This window comes from Phoca vitulina, unplaced genomic scaffold, assembly GCF_004348235.1.
Source record: "Phoca vitulina isolate PV1807 unplaced genomic scaffold, GSC_HSeal_1.0 scaffold30, whole genome shotgun sequence".
Lineage (NCBI taxonomy): Eukaryota > Metazoa > Chordata > Mammalia > Carnivora > Phocidae > Phoca > Phoca vitulina.
The window spans coordinates 11031073-11051415 of record NW_022589733.1 but is presented as its reverse complement, the minus strand read 5'-3'; the positions used below and the strand labels follow the sequence as shown (position 1 = coordinate 11051415).

Genomic DNA, 20343 nt, shown 5'->3' with positions numbered 1-20343 from the left:
ATAATTTGCACAATAAACACTCTTATTTGTTTAAAACATGCTGTTTTGCTCCTCTCTGAATGACAGCTTTTTGGGAACAGAAGGAGAAACATTAAAATCTTAGAGTTTATTCTTTAAAGCATAGAGTCATCAGATTTGAGTCACAGAAAGGAAATTGATGGGGTCAAATCTCTTATGCTAACAGTGAAATGTGAGCAAATAAAAAGGAAAATTGAAGGATTCTACCAGTAAAATATATGATACAAGTTTAGTACAACTCACACAAATTTAAAGCAAAAGTAGGATAGCACAGGAAAAACTAAGTAAATTTATAATTTAATGCTTAGTCAAACGTGGATAAATTGACTATGAAGACAAAAACAATTATTCTCACAATGTGAAAATATTTAAAGATATGGCCTGTGGAGCATAACTCATGCTAGTCTATAATTTCTGAGTTCGTTTTTTCCTCTTTCTTTTATAGGATAAATAGTCCTAAATCGATTATAAGCAGAAAATGAAAGGATTGAGGCTTCACTGCTAAATTTATATCCACCTATTTTAAAAATTTATAAAAAAGAGAGTTTGGGTAGCATGTGAGCCTTTCTTGGCATGAACGAAAAAAAATTCCATTGTTACTGAAAATCTCTGACCCATTGAGGAAATTTTATTAAAAAGTGATTTTGATAATTGACTTTATTCTCAGCATGGTTTCATGCGAGATGGTATAGAGCGAGAGGAAGATGGGCATATAGATTCGAAAATAGGAGCCAGTGACGGAAACACTGCATTTACCCCAGATCTAATTTTGATGAGGGACGAAAGTGAGGCAGCTGGTGCTGTGCAGTGTTAGTGGAGAGTTCGTTCCCGTGGGTTTTCAGAAGAATTGATATATCTGACCAATAACAATGGCATTCTCAGTGTAAGGAATATATATATTAATTCTGTATATTCTCATTTATTACATTAATACCTTGTTTGTAATATTACATCCAATATGTTTCCCTCTAAAATGTAGCTAGATGACAAAACTAATCCAAATTCTGGCTGGCTGATTTATTGTTAGGCCCGTATTATATAGTTCAAATTTAAAGAATTATAATTAGGTTAGTAGCAGGCTATAGCTTTGTTTTGTTTTGTTTTTAAGATTTATTTATTTTAAAGAGAGAGAGAGAGCAAGCAGAAGGAGGGGCAGAGGGAGAGGAAGAGAATCGCAAGCAGACGTGAGAGCCTGACTCGGGGCTCAATCTCACGACCCTGAGATCATGACCTGAGCTGAAATCAAGAATTGGTTGCTTAACCAACTGAGCCACCCAGGAGCCCCTACAGTTTGTTTTTTTTAAATCAGAATTGATTTTACAAGGCATTTTCACAAATGCCACCTAGTGGACTATTTAATATGCACTTGTTCATTTATCACATTTCCTTGTAACAAGATCCTTGTGAGATGGGTAAGCTTCTAAATGAAGCTCTAGGCTCCTGAGGTCTCATTCCCCCTTCCCTACATTCCAAAGAAGGATGCTGATCTGGATTGGCCAAACTCTGGGATAATGTAACATGTCACAGATTGAGACACTGGGAATGTCAAAGAAGTGAAAAGATCAAGTATACCCATTGAATACTCTCTCTTCACCCATGTGGCTAATGCAAATGGGCCAAGGGAATATTGGGAGCAACCACGGGTATGCAGCAGGGCCACCACTATGCTGGCTTCAGGTTTAAACTGTTTTCCTCCTGTCCTCAGGCGGGCATGCACATACTTGGATGGCAAGAGATGAGGTATGTGTTCTGGCTATATCAAGGTAGGCAGTGTAATTGTCTAGGTAAGAAGGTCTATCCAAATTTATGGATAGAGCTAAACCTCCAACTGGTAAGATGTATTTATACAACTTAACCAGAAATTCACAAGGAGGAAGAATTTCTAGAGAAGCTATATTTCCAGCAGTTTCTACCACTATGAGTATATGTCCAGACAATTTCCTATCTCTGTGAAGACAGAATTCCTAGGGCATTTCCTATAATTCCTGAGTGATGACCAGGCTTGTGTTACATTCTTTATCTTCTTTATATTTTATTCACCTCATATTTTGATAGATGGCATAAGGGACTTAAAGCAAGGTCACTGTCATTCTGTTTATGATAAAATTATGAGAACTGAGAGGATACATACTCATGCTTACACAGTTGTAACTCACAGACTTCCTCATCCTTTCTTCATGTGCTTAAGTTAGCCACACAAATCAGTTTTCAAAGCATTCAGAGGCACCTACTCACAATTTCACAGGTTTTATGCACAGAATTGGCATTATGAAGGAAAATGCCAAAGATCTTCTACTGAAATAATTTGGGCCAATAACAGAATGCTGACTCATGGCAATAATTTAGACAGGAAATAGATTCAAGTTAACAAACATTTAACAACTTAAACCGTGACCAATTGATAATTTTTGTCAGTAGCCAGTAGAAAATTCTGGATTTGTGAAGGGTTCATTATTCCTTGACAAACAACTGTTCACCACAGTTCATATAAATATTTGAAAAGATAAACTGGGCATATTGTCCTCTTAAAGACACAAGTAATTTCTGGTTTCACTCAAATAAAGAAAATCAGTACTTCCTTTATTCATTTTACATTTCCTTTTTTTTTTTTTTTTTAAAGATTTTATTTATTTATTTGACAGAGAGACACAGCAAGAGAGGGAACACAAGCAGGGGGAGTGTGAGAGGGAGAAGCAGGCTTCCCGCGGAGCAGGGAGCCCGATACGGGGCTCGATCCCAGGACCCTGGGACCATGACCTGAGCCGAAGGCAGACGCTCAACGACTGAGCCACCCAGGCGCCCCTACATTTCCTTTCTTTGCTGTTATATTTTGACAAAGTATAGTGGGATAACTTTTTTAAACCAATGAGACCTGAGTTCAATTCCACATGAGCTACTTATTAAATGTTTGATCCTGAGCAAACTGCTTAATTTTGCAAGTTTATTCATCTATACAATGGGAATGCTTACAAATGTTACTTACAAATAAGTCTGCTGAGAGAATTAAATGAGCAAATACCCACTAAAAGTACTCAACAAATACTGGGTCCTCTGTACTTAAGGCTTGTGCAAGCATGAAAAAGCTACAAAGATATTTATGGAACACTTACTACCTTTAAATAAATTAATTTAGTAAGAAATTATATTTTTTTAAGATTTCATTAATTTATTTGAGAGAAAGAGTGCGTGAGTGGGGGACGGGGCAGAGGGAGACAATCTTCAAGCAGACTCCCTGCTGAGCATGGAGCCTGACATGGGGCTCAATCTCACAACCCTGAGATCATGAGCCCAAATCAAGAGTCGGATGCTTAAATTGATGGAGCCACCCAAGTGCCCCAAAGATTATATTTAAATAACTAACTTTTATTATTTTCAAATAATATTATTGGGACTACAATGTGAAGATTTAGGCTGCTCTTCAACCATGTCTGCCCCTTCTGTCATCAGATTCTTCTTTGCCCTACTCACACCCTACAACAGAGACCATTTTTATTGACTGACGAATCTATACCACCCTTGGCAATATTCACCATCTTAATGCACATTCCCTTGAGTGTGCATTCTCTGTTACTAGGAAACATTGAAATTTAAAGGAACGAAACAGTCATATTTGTGAGAACAGAGACTGTATTTTTGTTAAGTATTTTATTATCAGGAAACAATAAGTATTCAATAAATTTTGGTTGCACGAATGAATGTCTGCTTTGTTCCCAAAACCCCACTAGAAGAAGTTGACTATGTGTTTTCTTAGTCAATCATCCAAAGAACCTTGATAGTGAAATATAAACACTGTTTTACATGAAGAAAATCAAGGTTCAGAGATATTTATTGATTTGCCAACATCTCATATATGCTAAAAGACTGTGTTCGTATTTATGTCAGATCTCTATAACTCCAAAATTCCTGTGCTATCATCTACTTCAGCATCCTCTCTCCCTGCATGAGGTTGATTTCATCACAAGATTAAAAAAAAAGTATTGATAAATGCATTAGTGAAAACTTTTATGACCTCCTGCTCAGAGAATAATAATGGACTGAGCATCCCCACTTAAGAGATGAAATAATTATAATAACTAACACCCGTAGTAATAATCATTGATACCTTCAACTTTTGTTAGAGTTCCTTAAAATATACAATTACTTCACACATTTGATTTAGAAAGGTTATGTGACTTGCCCACTGTCACATGTGTATAAGGGATAGGGCCACATTTCTCTGTGATTCTGAAGCCCCTCCATGAAATCATTCCTTATCCCCTAAAACATGCCAGCAATGTTGAAGAGGCAGGTACTTTGTCCGGACATTTCTTGAGAGTCTTCTTACAAAGTGAAAGGACTTTTTCTTAATTGCCCTCCATTCCATTCCACTCTGACAGCCCAGTGACATGGGCAGGAAGGCCCCCTTATGTTCACTGAAGGCTGGTAATAAATAAGCCTGGAAATGGCAGTGAATACTGGTAAGGTTTACTTCTTCAACGTCCGATGGCACCAAGTTCTTCACCAGCAAGAGTATTCAATAATACTCTTGATAACAACAAACATTTCAAAGGAACTATAAAATACTAATTCTGGAAAATGTTTAGAAAATATATTGAGGCTGATCTAACTACTTTGGAGAAGAAGAATCTGAGATACTGGGACTTTCCCAAGGAAAAGTCAAGACTGATGAGAAAGTCAAGATTAAGAACATTTCTTTCCTTCCTCCCTCCTTGCTTTCCTTCTGCAATAATTCATTATCTGTCATTTGATAATGACAATGTAGGACTCAAAGATACCTCAAGAGATACAGATTGTTTTCCTATGTATCTGTGTGTATGTGTGTATCTGTGTTTTGTGTGTGTGTGAGAGAGAGAGAGAGCGCACACGTGTGTGTGTTTCCCAAACAGGATTCTTGCCACTGAAGACATAAGGTTGATCTTCCAGGAATTCACTGTCTATTATTAGAGAAACAAAATCATAAATAAATAATCACTAAAAAAATACACAATTATACATGTCATGATAGTGATATTGTCAAGATTGAATACCCCTCCTTTGAGCCAAATCAGCTTGTTGGTGCCTTCTGTTTCTTAGTCTATAGCTTGTTTCTTCCCTCCAGATTGATTCTTATTGCCTTGTCAACTGCAGCCCTCCTAGGAGACCAGAGTGGATGACATTGTAACCCAGAACAGACCTCAGGGACCAGCCCCTGTAGCCGGGACTATGACATTTTCCTTCCATTAACCCTGACTGAGTACTAAAGATGGAACATTTTGGTTTACAATTCCCTAAACACCTCTTGAGTTCAGCTTGCCTCAAGTAGGACCATACATCAGAATTACATTTTCCCTAGCTTCAATGCCTTATGTTCTGTTTAGTTCCAGGGGATTCAGGTTTCAAGCACCAAACCCTGTTCTTAAAAGTCACTTTTTCAAATATTCAGGATGTTCTATTCATTTGTTTTTGAATTTAGTGGAAGAGATTAAACAGAAATGGTTTTCCATTTAAGAAGAAGCTAGTAGAGAAGCTGGATTATAATTAGTACAATCGGTAAGTACAGAACTTCTGTTTGCACGAAGGCTAATTGCTTACATCATACAATATTTATAGCTGATGTGGGCCACTGGGTATCCATTTTTTAAAGATTTTATTTATTTATTTGAGATACAGAGAGCGAGAGAGACAGAGAAAGAGAGAGAGGGCACAAGCAGAGGGTAGAGGCAGAGGGAGAGGGAGAAGCAGACTCCCTGTTGAGCAAGGAGCCCAATGCGTTACTCCATCCCAGGACCCTGGGATTATGACGTGAGCCAAAGACAGACGCTTAACCAACTGAGCCACCCCCACTGGTATCCATTTCTGCATCTAGTGAATGGTTTAGGGAAGGGGATTACTTAAAATTTTAACCAATATGTTCTTTTCTCCTTCTCAAAATAACAAACCTATAATACTGTTAAGTATACAGGATGAACTTTAGAAAGAGCAGGTATACATCAGATTAGGGCTAGCCATAGCCAATATTTTTAAAGAAGTAATGGACATCATGGCACAACAATGATCAACCACAAAACTCACTAAATATACACAAAACATTACATACAAATATCCTATCTGAGTCAATCTTAACATCCTGCCTGTTATGCATACTTGGACCATTTATTTCCATGAAGAAATAACATTAATAAGAAGAATAAGAAGATTCTATCAGGTTTCCATTATTGACATTTTTAATCACACACTAGTTCTGGTTTCCTAAATAGTCAACATACTAAAGGCTTATGCTACATCTAATAACAGTCACTTAGACCCTTCTGGTTTAAATCATAAAGACTTTCCATGTCTGAGAGAAAGAGAAACAAATAAACAAAAAAATAGATTGGTGGTATTTCTAATTCTAATCTGTCTTTGCCATGTACTAATCTTTTCATCACACTGGAGCGAGAACAAATTATTGTTCAAATGGGTAAATATCTTGGAAGAGGGCGCCTGTGTGGCTCAGTTGGTTAAGCGACTGCCTTCAGCTCAGGTCATGATCCTGGAGTCCCGGGATCGAGTCCCACATCGGGCTCCCTGCTCAGCAGGGGGTCTGCTTCTCCCTCTGACCCTCTTCCCTCTCATGCTCTCTGTCTCTCATTCTCTCTCAAATAAATAAATAAAATCTTTTAAAAAAAAAATATCTTGGAAGAGCTGTGTTAGGTAATATAGCAAAAAACACCTGTAATAAGTATTTCTTCTGAATCATTTGTACAATACATATTTTCTAATGACTGCCCTGTCCCATTCACCATGCAACTTCTGAGAATGCCTTGGGGTATAAGACTTAACTTCTCTTTCGGAGTCATCCAAGCCTCTCCTCTTTTGGAGCCATGCAAACAAATAATTAAATGCCATTGCCAGGAGAATTCTCTTTTCTTTCTCTCTCCTCCAGCCATCAAAGATGCAGAAAAGAAAGAAAGCTAAGGGGAAGAAGGTGGCCTCAGCCCCTGCTGTTGTGAAGAAGCAGGAAGCCAAGAAGGCAGTCAATCCCATGTTTGAGAAAAGATCCAAGAATTTTGGCATCAAACAAGACATCCAGCCCAAAAGGGACTTCACCTGCTTTGTACAATGGCCCCACTATATCTGGCTGCAGCGGCAAAGGGCTATTCTCTATAGACTTCTAAAAGTGCCTAACCAGTTCACCCAGACCTTGGACCACCAAATAGCTACTCAACTGCTTAAGCTGGCCTACAAATATGGACCAGAGACAAAGCAAGAGAAGAAGCAGACTGTTGGCCCAAGCTGAGAAGAAAGCTGCTAGTGAAGGGGCGGTCCTCACTAAGAGGCCAGCTGTCTTCAAGCTGGGGTTATTACTGTCACCACGTTGGTGGAAAACAAGAAGGCTCAGCTGGTAGTGACTGCATATGATGTGGATCCCATTGAGCTGGTTGTCTTCCTGCCTGCCTTATGTTGTACAAAGCAGGTTCCCTACTGCCTTATCAAGGGGAAGGCCAGGCTGGGCTTATGGTCCACAGGAAGACTTGCACCACTGTTGCCCTCACACGGATTAACTCAGAAGACAAAGGAGCTCTGGCTAAGCTGGTGGAATCTATCAGGACCAATTACAATGACAGATATGATGAGATCTGCCATCACTGGGGAGGTAACCATCTGGGTCCTGGCTCACAATGTCAAGTTGGAAAATGCAAAGGCTAAAGAACTGGCCACCAAACTGGGCTAAGTGTATGCTGTTGAATTTTCTGTACATAAAAGTAATAAAAAGTTCTCTCTGAGAAATAATGCCATTGCCAGAATAATAGTGTAGATGCAAACAAACTAACATGATGTCACAGAAGAAAAAATAAATGATTCTGATCTGGGGCGGAATCAGGAAAGGTAATAGGAGGTGACAGTTGACGACTGAAGAGGAGCATTTGAGGTGCATGTGTGGGGGAGAGCAGGAAGAGGCAGGCGGAACGTGGGGAGGCTGGAAAACCCTAGTGGGATTAATCACAAGTTGTCCAACCATAAGTGAAAAGTAGAGCAGAAGTGGAGGGATAGAACTAATGCTATTCCTGTTCCTATGTACTAGTACCTACTACATATATATAGTTCTTAAATTTTAAAATTCTTAAAATCTTAAAATTCTTAAAAATTAAACTGTTAATACTTTTAGGGGTGCCTGGGTGGCTCAGGTGGTTAAGCATCTGCCTTCAGTTCAGGTCATGATCCCAGGGTCCTGGGATCAAGCCCCACATCAGGCTCCCTGCTCAGTGGGGAGTCTGTTTCTCCCTCTGCCCCTCCCCCTACTCATGTTCTCGCTCTCTCTCATGCTTTCTCTCTCAAATAATTAATAATTTTTTTAAAAACTGTTATTACTTTTGGTAAAGATGATTGAACTCTTCCAAACTAGAAAAGATTCCCAGTTTTTCCTTTTCCTGCTCTCCATTATAACTCATCCTTCTGTAGCTCCCCTCTCCCAACAGGAGCCCCCAAGTCCATTCTACAGTACTTGTTATGCAGAAGGCTGAATGATGAAAAGTTATTCAAACAGCACAATACAAGCTAACTATTCCAAGCATATCTATTGACTGAAGAGATTTGCATTATGAACTAAGTAAGTGCAAAAAGACAATGGTAAATAGCAGCAAAAACAAAGAAATAGATCATTTAAATAAAAGAAAGGCGCTACCACCACCACGTATCTGTTTCTCCTCCTCGGTTGAAATTTACCCTGGAGGAACCAATATAAACTAATACGAAAATATCGCTTTTGTTGTATAAAGGAAATCCAGTGGAATGGAATGCTAATTCTGTGTCTCTGGTAGTCAAACAGGAAAATGAGAGATGCATTCAACTGCAGTACTTCCAGTTTTTGCTGTACACACACTAAAATGCTGGAGACATGAAGATAAACAAGCCATAGTCATTGCTCCCAAGGATGTAACAATTCTTTAAAGGACACAAATAGGTAATTGCAATGCAACTTGGTCAAGTGTACAAAGAATGACATACAAAACGTCACGGGAGGATAGAAGAGGAAGGAATTATCCTACTGTATTTGGTTGATATTATGTGGGGGAGGGAGGATCATTAACCATGAAAACTTAAGAGGTTACTTTTAAGCCAGGACATTAATAAGCAGAAATGTTGATAAGGGTTGCAGATGTTGTGAGAGATGGAGCGGCCTGTCAGGACAAGGGAATAATGTACAAAAGCCTCAAGAACATGAAATAATATGACCATAGCAATTATTTCTACCACGAGAAGAAAAAGGGGTATCAGTGAGACTGAGGGACAGCAGTTAAGTTTGGGGATGAGAGTTTAAGCTGAAAATACTGCATGGAGCCAGTCTGTAAGGCTTCTTTGCTATATACCAAGAAAGTTGCATCATATCAGATGCTTGAAATGATAGGATTTTCAAGAAGAAAACAAAAGTAGGGACAAAGTGAAGCAAAGAGATTTACTTAGGAAGACCTAGGAAGAAGTTATTTTAATAATTTGGAGTGGCAGATGCTGTAACCCAAATCAGAGTTTATATGGACTGGGGTAATTTTTGTAATTCAGTAGAAAAGCAATAACTAAAGAACAATAAAGTGCTAAGCCTTTCTCCCAGCCTAAAGTGCCTTTTTTTTTTTTTTACTGAATGCAGTAAGGAGCTCTACAGAGATCTTGCTTTCAGAAATCCCAAGAATCCCAATATATTCTCAAGACTTTGAATAGTGCCCAGCAAAGAGCAGGTGTTTGATACTACCTGGTGAATGAGTGAATGAATGAATGAATGAATGAACGAACGAACAAACAGAATTTTATCCTACATCTGACTTAGATCAGGTTCCCTAGGAACTAGACTTTGAGGCAGAGACTGGAGTACAGGAGATGTTTTGGGAAGCACTCTCTGGAAAAACACTTGTAAGAGATAAAAGAAGCAAGACTGGGCAGAGAAAGAAGATAAACCACAAAGAAGCCCCAGTAAAACTAGGGGCAGTTCTGCATGGCTCCTCAGTGTTAACCTGTGCTTGTACCCTAAGTCCACTAGTCATTGGATGAGGACCACACACCTGGCTAAAGGAAGTTCCCAGAGAGGGAGTCAGCTCTATACTGTTGTTAGAAGCCAGCCAGCCCAGGCTCTGAGGAAAAGAATGGCTCATACTTAATGGGGAAGTGAGTCTGTGTTGTGCACTGCAGTTTTCCACCACATCCAATTTATAAAGGACGAAGCAAATGATTGGCTTAAACTGATGGCAGGCAGGGGGCATCAGGAATCAAAATGGCAGTTCTTCCAGTGTAGGTCCCAGGGCAGTACCAAGTGCTTATAAGTTCAAAGTTCCCTGGTGTTAGGAGCCCAGAGTTTCTTCTACAAGGTCGAATGTCTTCTGTAGAATAAACATGAAGTAAATATAAATTAACGACTACAGAGAAAGGGTTCGTTCCCCTAACGAGCATGGCTCAACTGTGCAAGCACGTCACAGGACTAGGAAGACCCAGGAGCACCTGCCAGACCTGTGAGTTTAAAGAAGTTGCTTAAATTCCCAGAATCTAAGTTTCTTCCCTGATAGTAGAACCTTCTTCAAAAGGTTGATTTGAAGAGTACATGAAAGAGTATCCACATGTAAAGGGCCAAGCAAACTGGCAGGGGGCACTGGCTCTTTAAGGGCTTCAAGTTCCAAATAATAACTTCCTTTTTGTTCTTGAGACCCTGGTCCTAGTTCTAGTACTTAATTATTCTTCTCACAGAGCTGTGTGGAATTATACCCCCAGGGATTCAAAATCAAACAAACAAGATACCATGAAACCTCTTTACCTTATTATAAAGAGGAAGTGGGGTTTTTGAATTCAACAAAAAAGGACATAAAAATTGTAAAAAAAAAAAATGTATACATTAAATGAAAATAGTTATAATGTGTTATATTACCTATAGTTGAAATAACGTGCCACATCTTTGATTTTGCCATGTCAACGTCTTTGAACCCTAACCTTGCACCCTGCCATGCAATTGTACTAATATTAGTACAGAGCTTGAGGGCAGGGATTATAACATCAGACAACTTACATTGAAAACCTAGCTCTGCCACTTTACTAGCTATGTGATGAAATAAGATCTCTAAGCTTCAGTTACCTTATTTGCAAAGTGAGCATGAACAGTAGCATCTAATTCTTAAGATTTTGTGATGAATAAATAAGATAATGCATGTAAAGTTACTTTATGCAGTAGCTGGGATTTGATAACTCTTATCAATACAAGCAGCCATCATTTTTTTTTAAACACCGCATTAGTTTGTCAGGGCTGCTATAACAAAATACCACAGATTGGGTGGCTTAAACAACAACAATGTATTTTCTCACAGTTCTGGGAGCTAGAAGTCCAAGATTAAGGTGTCAGCAGGTTTGGTTTCTCCTGAAGATTCCCTCCTTGGTTTGTCTCCACAGGGCTTTTCTGTATGTGTGCATCCCTGGTGTCTCTTCCTCTTAACACCAGTCATATCGAATTAGGGCCCCATCGTCGTAATGGCCTCATTTTAACATAATCATACCTTTAAGGCCTTATCTTCAAATACAGGTATATTCTGAGGTACTAGAGGTTGGGACAACAATATATGAATTTTGGAGGGGACAAAATTCAGCCCTTGACAACCACTTACTATTTGTTATCTACTACATGTCAGGACCGATGCCAGAAACCACTTTCTTCTGACTTGCCCCAAGTGTGTTCTTAGCTCTACTTCATAAATCCTTTTACTCTTTAAATCAGCTTCTTTAGCAGCTTACTTACCCTTATGTTTTTTTATCAAACTAGAAAGAGTGTCTTCTTAATTATTTTAGATACATCATGTATGTTCATTATAAATACCCAGACATTATAAAAATGTATAAAGATAAAAGGAAACCTACCAATAACTCCACCATAAAGAAATAACCATTGTTTCCAATTTTGTATATGGCCAGAATTTTTTCTTTTTCTGTCCATACATACACAACTTTGCTACTTTCCTGCACTAGGATTATACTCTGCCTCTGTCCATATTTTTCACTTAAATTATTTTAGACAATGTTTTTCATATCAAGAAATAAAAATCTGTATCACAACTTTAACACCCCATATTTCATGGTAACTCTGTTTTCCAACATTAACTTGTTTACAATCTCTTTGCTATTATAAAAAAAAAAGTTCAATGAACATCCTAGTTAAAGTATCTTTGTCCTGATCACTTCTTTCATATACTTTCTTACATAAAAGCATAAAAAAATCCTTAGATTTGTTTATACATATTTCCAGATTGCACTCTAGAAAGATGTTCCAGTTATACTCCTAAGTGCTAACAGGTTAATATAATTGCCAGGAAACGTGCTGATTTTGCATCAACCCTTTTCTACCCCCTGCTTCCCCCAACTATAACCATCCTTTTGAGAAACCATATAATATTAATCGAACCAATATAATATGGCCCTTTCCCCTCAGAGTGAAAGGGCTTAAACAGATGATACAATTTGCAAGTAACACATGGAAACATATATCCAAGTGCTAAATTGCATGTAGTACAGATGCTAAGCACCCTGGGAGGCTCAACTTATTTCTTTCTGCTTTTAGTCCCCAGTCAGGGTTGAAATGAAACAGATCCATGAGCTGCAATGTGTTTAATGCATTGTACTAAAGGAATACTTAATCTTCTGACTCAACTTTTGAGAGATGGAAGCAAAAATAGCCCTACCAACTACCTCTCTACTTTCACCTGGTTCCATGATTACCGTTACCCACTAAATGCCAGCCACATCGGTTTTCTTTATGTTTCTCTAGTATTAAGCTCCTTGCTAAGCAAAAGGCTTTTTGTTTGTTTTTGCTAAACTTGCTCTCTCTCACCCACATCTTCTTCTGCCAAGTCATCTCCCAATGGTTTCTTCTCACTATTCAGGTGTTGGTACCATTCATCTCACTCATGATATCCTCAGAAAGGCCCCCACCGATGACCCAATTAAAGGCACCTTCAATCGACTCCATTAACCGTCTTTATATTGCATACCATGGGTGAGAATTATCTAGCTTATTTTGTACTTGTTTCACTTTGGCCTCTACACATTAAAATGTAAGCTCAATGAGGACAGTAATCTTGGCTATTGCACTGTATAGAATCCTATATTCCTATCTAACATTTACAGTATTTCTTAGACTTTAAGATACATTTTTTTCCACATTTAAACATCAAGGTGTATGTTACACTTAATGTCATTCAGACAGCAATTAAGATATAATTGACATTGCTTACACATCGTCAAAGTTGGTCATAGCAGCTCATATTTTTATCTCTTCATTGGAGTTTGCATACTGTCGAAACTACATGTATAGAGTTTAACTGCCATGTAAAATATCTTTGAAAATATTATGTTACAATTCAGCATTGAACTGAAAGACTGAATACAAAGAAAACCATAGAAACAGAGTCCCAGTAACAGAACATACATTTGATATTAGTCAAACAAATAATTGTAGCAAGAGAAAGGATCACATCTTCATATTTTCCTTCAAAACAAAAAGAAGTGCATTATGGGGCTTATGAAATGGAAAGATACCCAAGTAGATTAAGATGTGTTACATTTTATTACTAAGATACTTGCAAAAGCTGTGTCTATTATCTGTCAAACAGAAGATCTACAAATCACAAACATTTATACATACAAAAATGGAGCAGAAAGAGAGAACTTCAAGTAAAAGTAGACAAATCCACAATTCAGTCAAACATAATTTATAGAAAAAGTAGAAAGTCTATCAGGAAAGACATGGAACACTTGAAAATCACAAACAAATTTGACTTAATTGGCATTTTAGAACATTCCTCCCAATAAAAGCAGAGTATATAGTCTTCTAAAGTGCATATGGAATATTTACAGAGAGAGCATATTCTGAGCCATAAAAAATTCAGGTCATACACCACTGGCTTACACCACACACAAAGATAAATTCAAAATGGATTAAGGACCTAAATGTGAGACCTGAAACTATAAAAATCCTAGAAGAGAGCAAAAGCAGTAATTTCTCCAACACTGGATGTGGCAACTTTTTTCTAGATACGCCTCCTGAGGCAAGGGAAACAAAAGCAAAACTAAACTATTGGAACTACATCAGGGTGCCTGGGTGGCTCAGTTAAGCACCGGCCTTCGGCTCAGATCATGATCCCAGGGTCCTGGGATTGAGCCCCGCATCGGGTTCCTTGCTCAGCAGGAAGCTTGCTTCTCCTTCTCCCTCTGCCTGCCACTCCCCCTGCTTTCTCTGTCAAATAAATAAATAAAATCTTTAAAAAATAAATAAATATATAATAAACTATTGAGACTACATCAAAATAAAAAGCTTCTGCACAGCAAAGGAAACAATCAACAAAACTAAAAGACAACCTACTGAATGGGAGAAGATATTTGCAAATGACATCTCTGGTAAAGGATTAGTATACAAAATATATAAAGAACTGATACAACTCAACACTGAAAAAACAAATAATCCAATTAAAAAATGGGCAGAAGATATAAACAGAAATTTCTCCAAAGAAGAAATACAGATGGTCAACAGACACATGAAAAGATGATCAACATCACTTATCATCAAGGAAATGCAAATCAAAACCACAATGAGATATTACTTCACAGCTGTCAGAATGGTTAAAATCCAAAACACAAGAAACAACAAATGTTGGAGAGGATGTGCAGAAAGGGGAACCCTCATGCACTGTTGGTAGGAATGAAAGAAAACTGGTGCAGCTGCTGTGAAAAACAGTATGGAGTTTCCTCAAAAAGTTAAAAATGGAACTACCCTACAATCCAGTAATTGCACTACTGGATACTTATCCAAAAAAACAAAACACTAATTCAAAGGGATACATGCACCCCTATGTTTATTTCATCATTTTTTTTACAATAACCAATTATGGAAGCAGCCCAAGCATCCACAATTGGTGAATGGATAAAGAAGATATATATAAGAGAATATTATTCAGCCATAAAAAAGAATGAAATCTTGCTATTTGCAACAACGTGGATGGAGTTAGAGAGTATAATGCTAAGTAAAATAAGCCAGTCAGAGAAAGGCAAATACCATACAATTTCATTTACATGTGGAATTTAAGAAACAAAACAAATGAGCATGGGAAAAAAAAGGAGAGAGAGACAAACCAAGACTTAGACCCTTAATTATAGAGAACATACTGATGGTTACCAGAGGGAAGGTGGAAGGATGGTTGAAATATTAGAAGTAAATTAAAGATAAAAATTAAAAACTGAAGAAGATAGTGGATATGAAAAAATTCAGGTCAAACAAAGTATATTCTCTGAATATAATGAAATTAAGATAAAAATCATTAACAGAAATATCTCCAGAAATCCCAAAATATTTGGAAATGAAATAAGATTCTTATAAATAACCCATAAGTCAAAGAAGAAATTAACAGAAAAATTAGAAAGCTTTTCAAATGAATGAAAATGAAAACACAACATATCAAATTTTGAAGAATACTTCTAAAGTAGTAGTTGGGACAAAATATGTACTGAATACCTAAATTTAAGATGAAGGAGGATGAGGAGAAAGACAAGGAAGAGGAAGAGGAGAAAGGTCTCTAACCAACAACCTCAGCATTCATCTTGAAAATGAAAAGAAGAGCAAACTAAACCCAAAGTTAACAAAGGATAAGAAATTAAAAAATGAAAGTCAATATAATAAAAAACAGAAAAATGAGAGAAAAATCAACAAAACAAAAATCTGGTTGTTTTGGGAAACCAGAAATACTGATAACCTCTCCCAAGATTTTTCAGAGAGAGAGACACAGAGAAAACAAATTACCAATATCAGGAATAAAAGAAGCGAAATCATTATAGATTCTAAAGATAAGCAAATATTATGAATAATTTTATGTCAATAAACAATTTAGATGAAATGGACATGTTCTTTGAAAGGCACAAAGTACCAAGTCTCACTCAAGAAGAAGTAACCTAAATAACTCATATCTATTACATTAATTGTAATTGGAGTTAAAAGTTCTCCCACAAACAAAAGTCCAGGCCCAAATAGCTTCACTGGTAAAATCTACCAAATATTTAACAAAGAAATAATACCAATTCTACATAAACTGCTGTAGAAATTTAAAAATTAAAGAGTACTTTCCAATCTCTTTGTATAAGACCAGCATTATGCTAATACAAAAATCAGGCAAAGATATTACAAGAAAAGAAAATTACAGACCAATAACTCTCATGATCACGAATACAAAAATTCTAAGCAAAATTTTAGCAAAACAATTCCGATGTTGTACAAAAAGTATAATACATCATGACCAAGTTGAATTTAATCTTAAAAATGCACTATTGGCCTTTTGGCTCCCTGAGCAGCACCATGGCGGTGGGCAAGAACAAGCGCCTTATGAAAGGCGGCAAAAAGGGAGCCAAGAAGAAAGTGGTTGATCCATTTTCTAAGAAAGATTGGTAAGATGTGAAAGCACCAGCTACGTTCAATATAAGAAATATTGGGAAAACATTAGTCACAAGAACTCAAGGAACCAAAATCACATCTGATGGCCTCAAGGGTCATGTTTTTGAAATGAGCCTTGCTGATCTGCAGAATGATGTAGTTGCATTTAGAAAATTCAAGCTAATTACTGAGGATGTTCAGGGCAAAAACTGCCTGACTAATTTCCATGGCATGGATCTTACCCATGACAAAATGTGTTCCATGGTCAAAAAATGGCAGACCATGATTGAAGCTCATGTTGATGTCAAGACTACCGACGGTTATTTGCTTCATCAGTTTTGTGTTGGTTTTACTAAAAAAAGCAATAATCAGATTTGGAAGACCTCTTACGCTCAGCACCAACAGGTCTGTCAAATTCAGAAAAAGATGATGGAAATCATGACCCAAGAGGTGCAGACAAATGACTTGAAAGAAGTGGTCAATAAATTGATTCCAGACAGCATTGGAAAAGATATAGAAAAAGTTTGTCAGTCTATTTATCCATTCCATGATATTTTCGTTAGAAAAGTAAAAATGCTGAAGAAGCCCAAGTTTGAATTGGGAAAGCTCATGGAGCTTCATGGTGAAGGCAGTAGTTCTGGAAAAGCTACCGGGGATGAGACCCATGCTAAAGTTGAACGAGCTGATTGATATGAGCCACCAGTCCAAGAATCTGTTTAAAATTCAGACATTTAATGGTGACAAATAAAAAACCTTATTTGTGATGTTTTAAAAAAATACACTATTGGCTCAACATTCAAAAATCAATGTAAAATACCATATTAATTAATTTTTTAAAAAACTATATGATAATCTCAGTAGATACAGAAAATACATTTGACAAAATCCAATGTTAATTCCTTATTTTTAAAAAAATTCTCAACAAACTACAAATAGAAGGGAATGTTCTCAACCCAATAAAGGCATCTACATAAAGCTTATAGCTACCATCAAACATAATGGTAAAAAACTAAATATTTTCCTCCTAAGAACAAGAACAAAATAAAGATGCCCATTCTCACCAGTTCTGTTCAACGCTGTACTGGAGACTCTGGCCAGAGCAATAAGGCAAGGAAAAGAAATAAAGGGCAGCCAGTTTGGAAAGGAAGAAGAAACGTGGTCTTTTTTCACAGATGACATGATTATCTATGTAAAAAAAAATATGATGGAATGTGCAATAAAGCAACTAGAACTAGTAAGTGAATTTAAAAGGTTGCAGGATATAAGATCGACATACAAAATCAATTATATTTTCATTTACCAACAACAAACAGCTGGAAGTTGAAATTTTTCAATATATTATTTACAATAGCAACAAAAATATGTAATTATTAGGAACAAATCTGAACACAGAAAATTACAAAACATTGTTGAGAGAAACTGAAGAAGACCTAAGTAAATGAAGAGATAAACCATGTTTATGAATCAGAAGACAGAAGTTCTACCCAAACTGATCTATAAATTCAATACAACACAATCAAAATCCAAGTCGAATTTTTTTGTAGAAATGGACAAACTGATCCTAACACTCATAGGTAAACACAAAGGACCTAGAATCCCCAAAACAACTTTTAAATTTGAGGACTAACATTATAATTATAAAGCTACAATAATCAAAAGAGTTATTGCCATAAAAATAAATAGGTCCATATAACAGAATAAAGAATTCAAAAATTAGACCCAGACATACATGAACAATTGATTTTCAACAAAGGTATAAAAACAATTCAGTGGAGAAAGAAAAATCTTTTAAACATGTGCTGATGGAAGGGAGTCTGGGTGACTCAGTCAGCTGGGCGTCCAACTCTTGATTTTGGCTCAGGTCATGATCTCAGTGTCATGAGATAGAGCCCCATGTGGGGCTCCCTGTAGGTGTGGAACCCACTTCAGACTCTCTCTCCCTCTCCCTCTGCTTCTCCCCCCCCCCCGCCCCCATTTGCATGCTTGTGCTCTCTCTCTCTCTCTCTCTCTCCCTAGAAAATAAAATAAACACATGGTGATGGAATAATTGGCTATCCATAAGCAAAAATAATAATAATAATAATTTTGATACATACCACATACCAAAATTAATCCAAAATCAATCACAGATTTAATATAAACTGAAAATTATAAACTTCCAGAGAAAACATAGCAGAAAACCTTTGTGACTTGGATTAGGGAAAATTTTCTTAGATATGAAGCTAAAACAATGATCAATTAAAAAACAAATTGTTAAATTGGACTTGGTATTAGTATTCTCCAGAGAAACAGAACCAATAGGATGTATACATAGAAAGAAGTTTATTGTAAGGAATTGGCTTATGCAATTATGAAAGCTAAGAAGTGTCAAGATATGTAGTCAGCAAAGCTGGAGACCCAGTCGATATGTGATTCTAGTCTGAGTTCAAAGGCCTAAGAACCAGGAGAGATGATGGTATAATTCCATCTGAAAGTCAACAAACCTGAGACTAAAGAAGAGCCAATGTTTCCATTTGAGTCCAAAGCCAGGAAAGACCAATGTCCTAGGCTCAAAGCAGTCAATTAGGAGTTCCCTTTTCCTCACAGGAGGTCAATGGGCTCCCAAATCAGGGATAACAGCCCTACCTGCTTTCCTCAGTATACAGATTCATATGTTAATCTTGTCCAAAAACATCCTCACAGACACACTCAGAATAATGTTGGTCCAAATATCTGGGAACCCTATGACCCACTCAAGATAACACATAAAATTAATCATCACAGACTTCATCAAATTTAAAATTACTCCTCCTTAAAAGACACTTAAGACAATGAAAAGACGAGCAAAAGACTGGGAGAAAACATTTGCAAAGCACCTCTTGATAAAGGACTTGTATTCAGAATATATTTAAAAAAACTCTCAAAACAATAAGAAACCAAAAACCCAGTTTTTTAAAATGAGCAAAAGATTTGAACAGAAACTTCAACAAAGAAAACATATGAATGGCAAATAAGCATATGAGACAATGTTCAACATCATTAGTCATTAGGAAAATACAAATTAAAATCACAACTAGATACCACTATGCATCCACTTAAATGGTTAAAAAAATTTTTAATGACCATACCAAGTGTTGGCAAGAATGTGGAGGAACTGGAATGTTCATATACTGCTAATGGGAAAGTAACATGGTAGGATCACTTTGGAAACAAATGGGAATTTTCTTTAAAAGTTAAATATGCACCTACCATATGATCCAACCATTCCTCTTCTAGTTATTTACTTAAGAGTATATGTCCATTCAAAGACTTGTGCAGAAATGTTCATAAAAGATATAATTGTAAAAGCTAAAAACTAGAAACAACCCAGAAGTTCATCAATGGGTAAATGGATGAATAAATTGGTATATCATATAATGGGATACTACTCAGAAATAGAAAGAAATAAATTATTAATATACAATACAAACGTGGATGAATCTCAAAACAATTAAGCTGAATGAAAGAAGCCAGAGCATGAGGATGTGGAGAAAAAATTATTGTGCACTGTTGGTGAGAATGCAAACTGGTGCTGCCACTGTGGAAAACAGTATGGAAGTTCCTCAAAAAATTAAAAATATAACTACCCTCGGATGCCTGGGTGCCTTAGTCAGTTAAGCATCCAACAGTTGATCTCAGCTCAAGTCTTGATCTCAGGGTTATGAGTTCAAGCCCCACATTGGGCTCCATGCTGGGCAAGGAGACTACTTTAAAAAAAATAAAATAGAACTACCCTAAGATCCAATAATCGTACCACTGAGTATTTACCTAAAGAATATGAAAACACTAATTTGAAAAGATATATGCATCCCTATATTTATTGCAGCATTATTTGCAATAGCCAAATTAGGGAGGCAGCCCAAGTGTCCATCAACAGATGAATGGATAAAGATGTGGTATATATATATATA

General features: G+C 36.9%; 1 long non-coding RNA gene and 1 pseudogene across 1 annotated transcript in view; one reads left to right on the top strand and one right to left on the bottom strand.

Moving 5' to 3' along the window:
- The window catches only part of LOC116644564, a 1160270-nt gene that overhangs the window by 923641 nt on the left and 216286 nt on the right, over window positions 1–20343 (bottom strand). The window lies entirely within an intron of this gene.
- On the top strand, window positions 16340–17108 carry LOC116644562 (annotated as a pseudogene).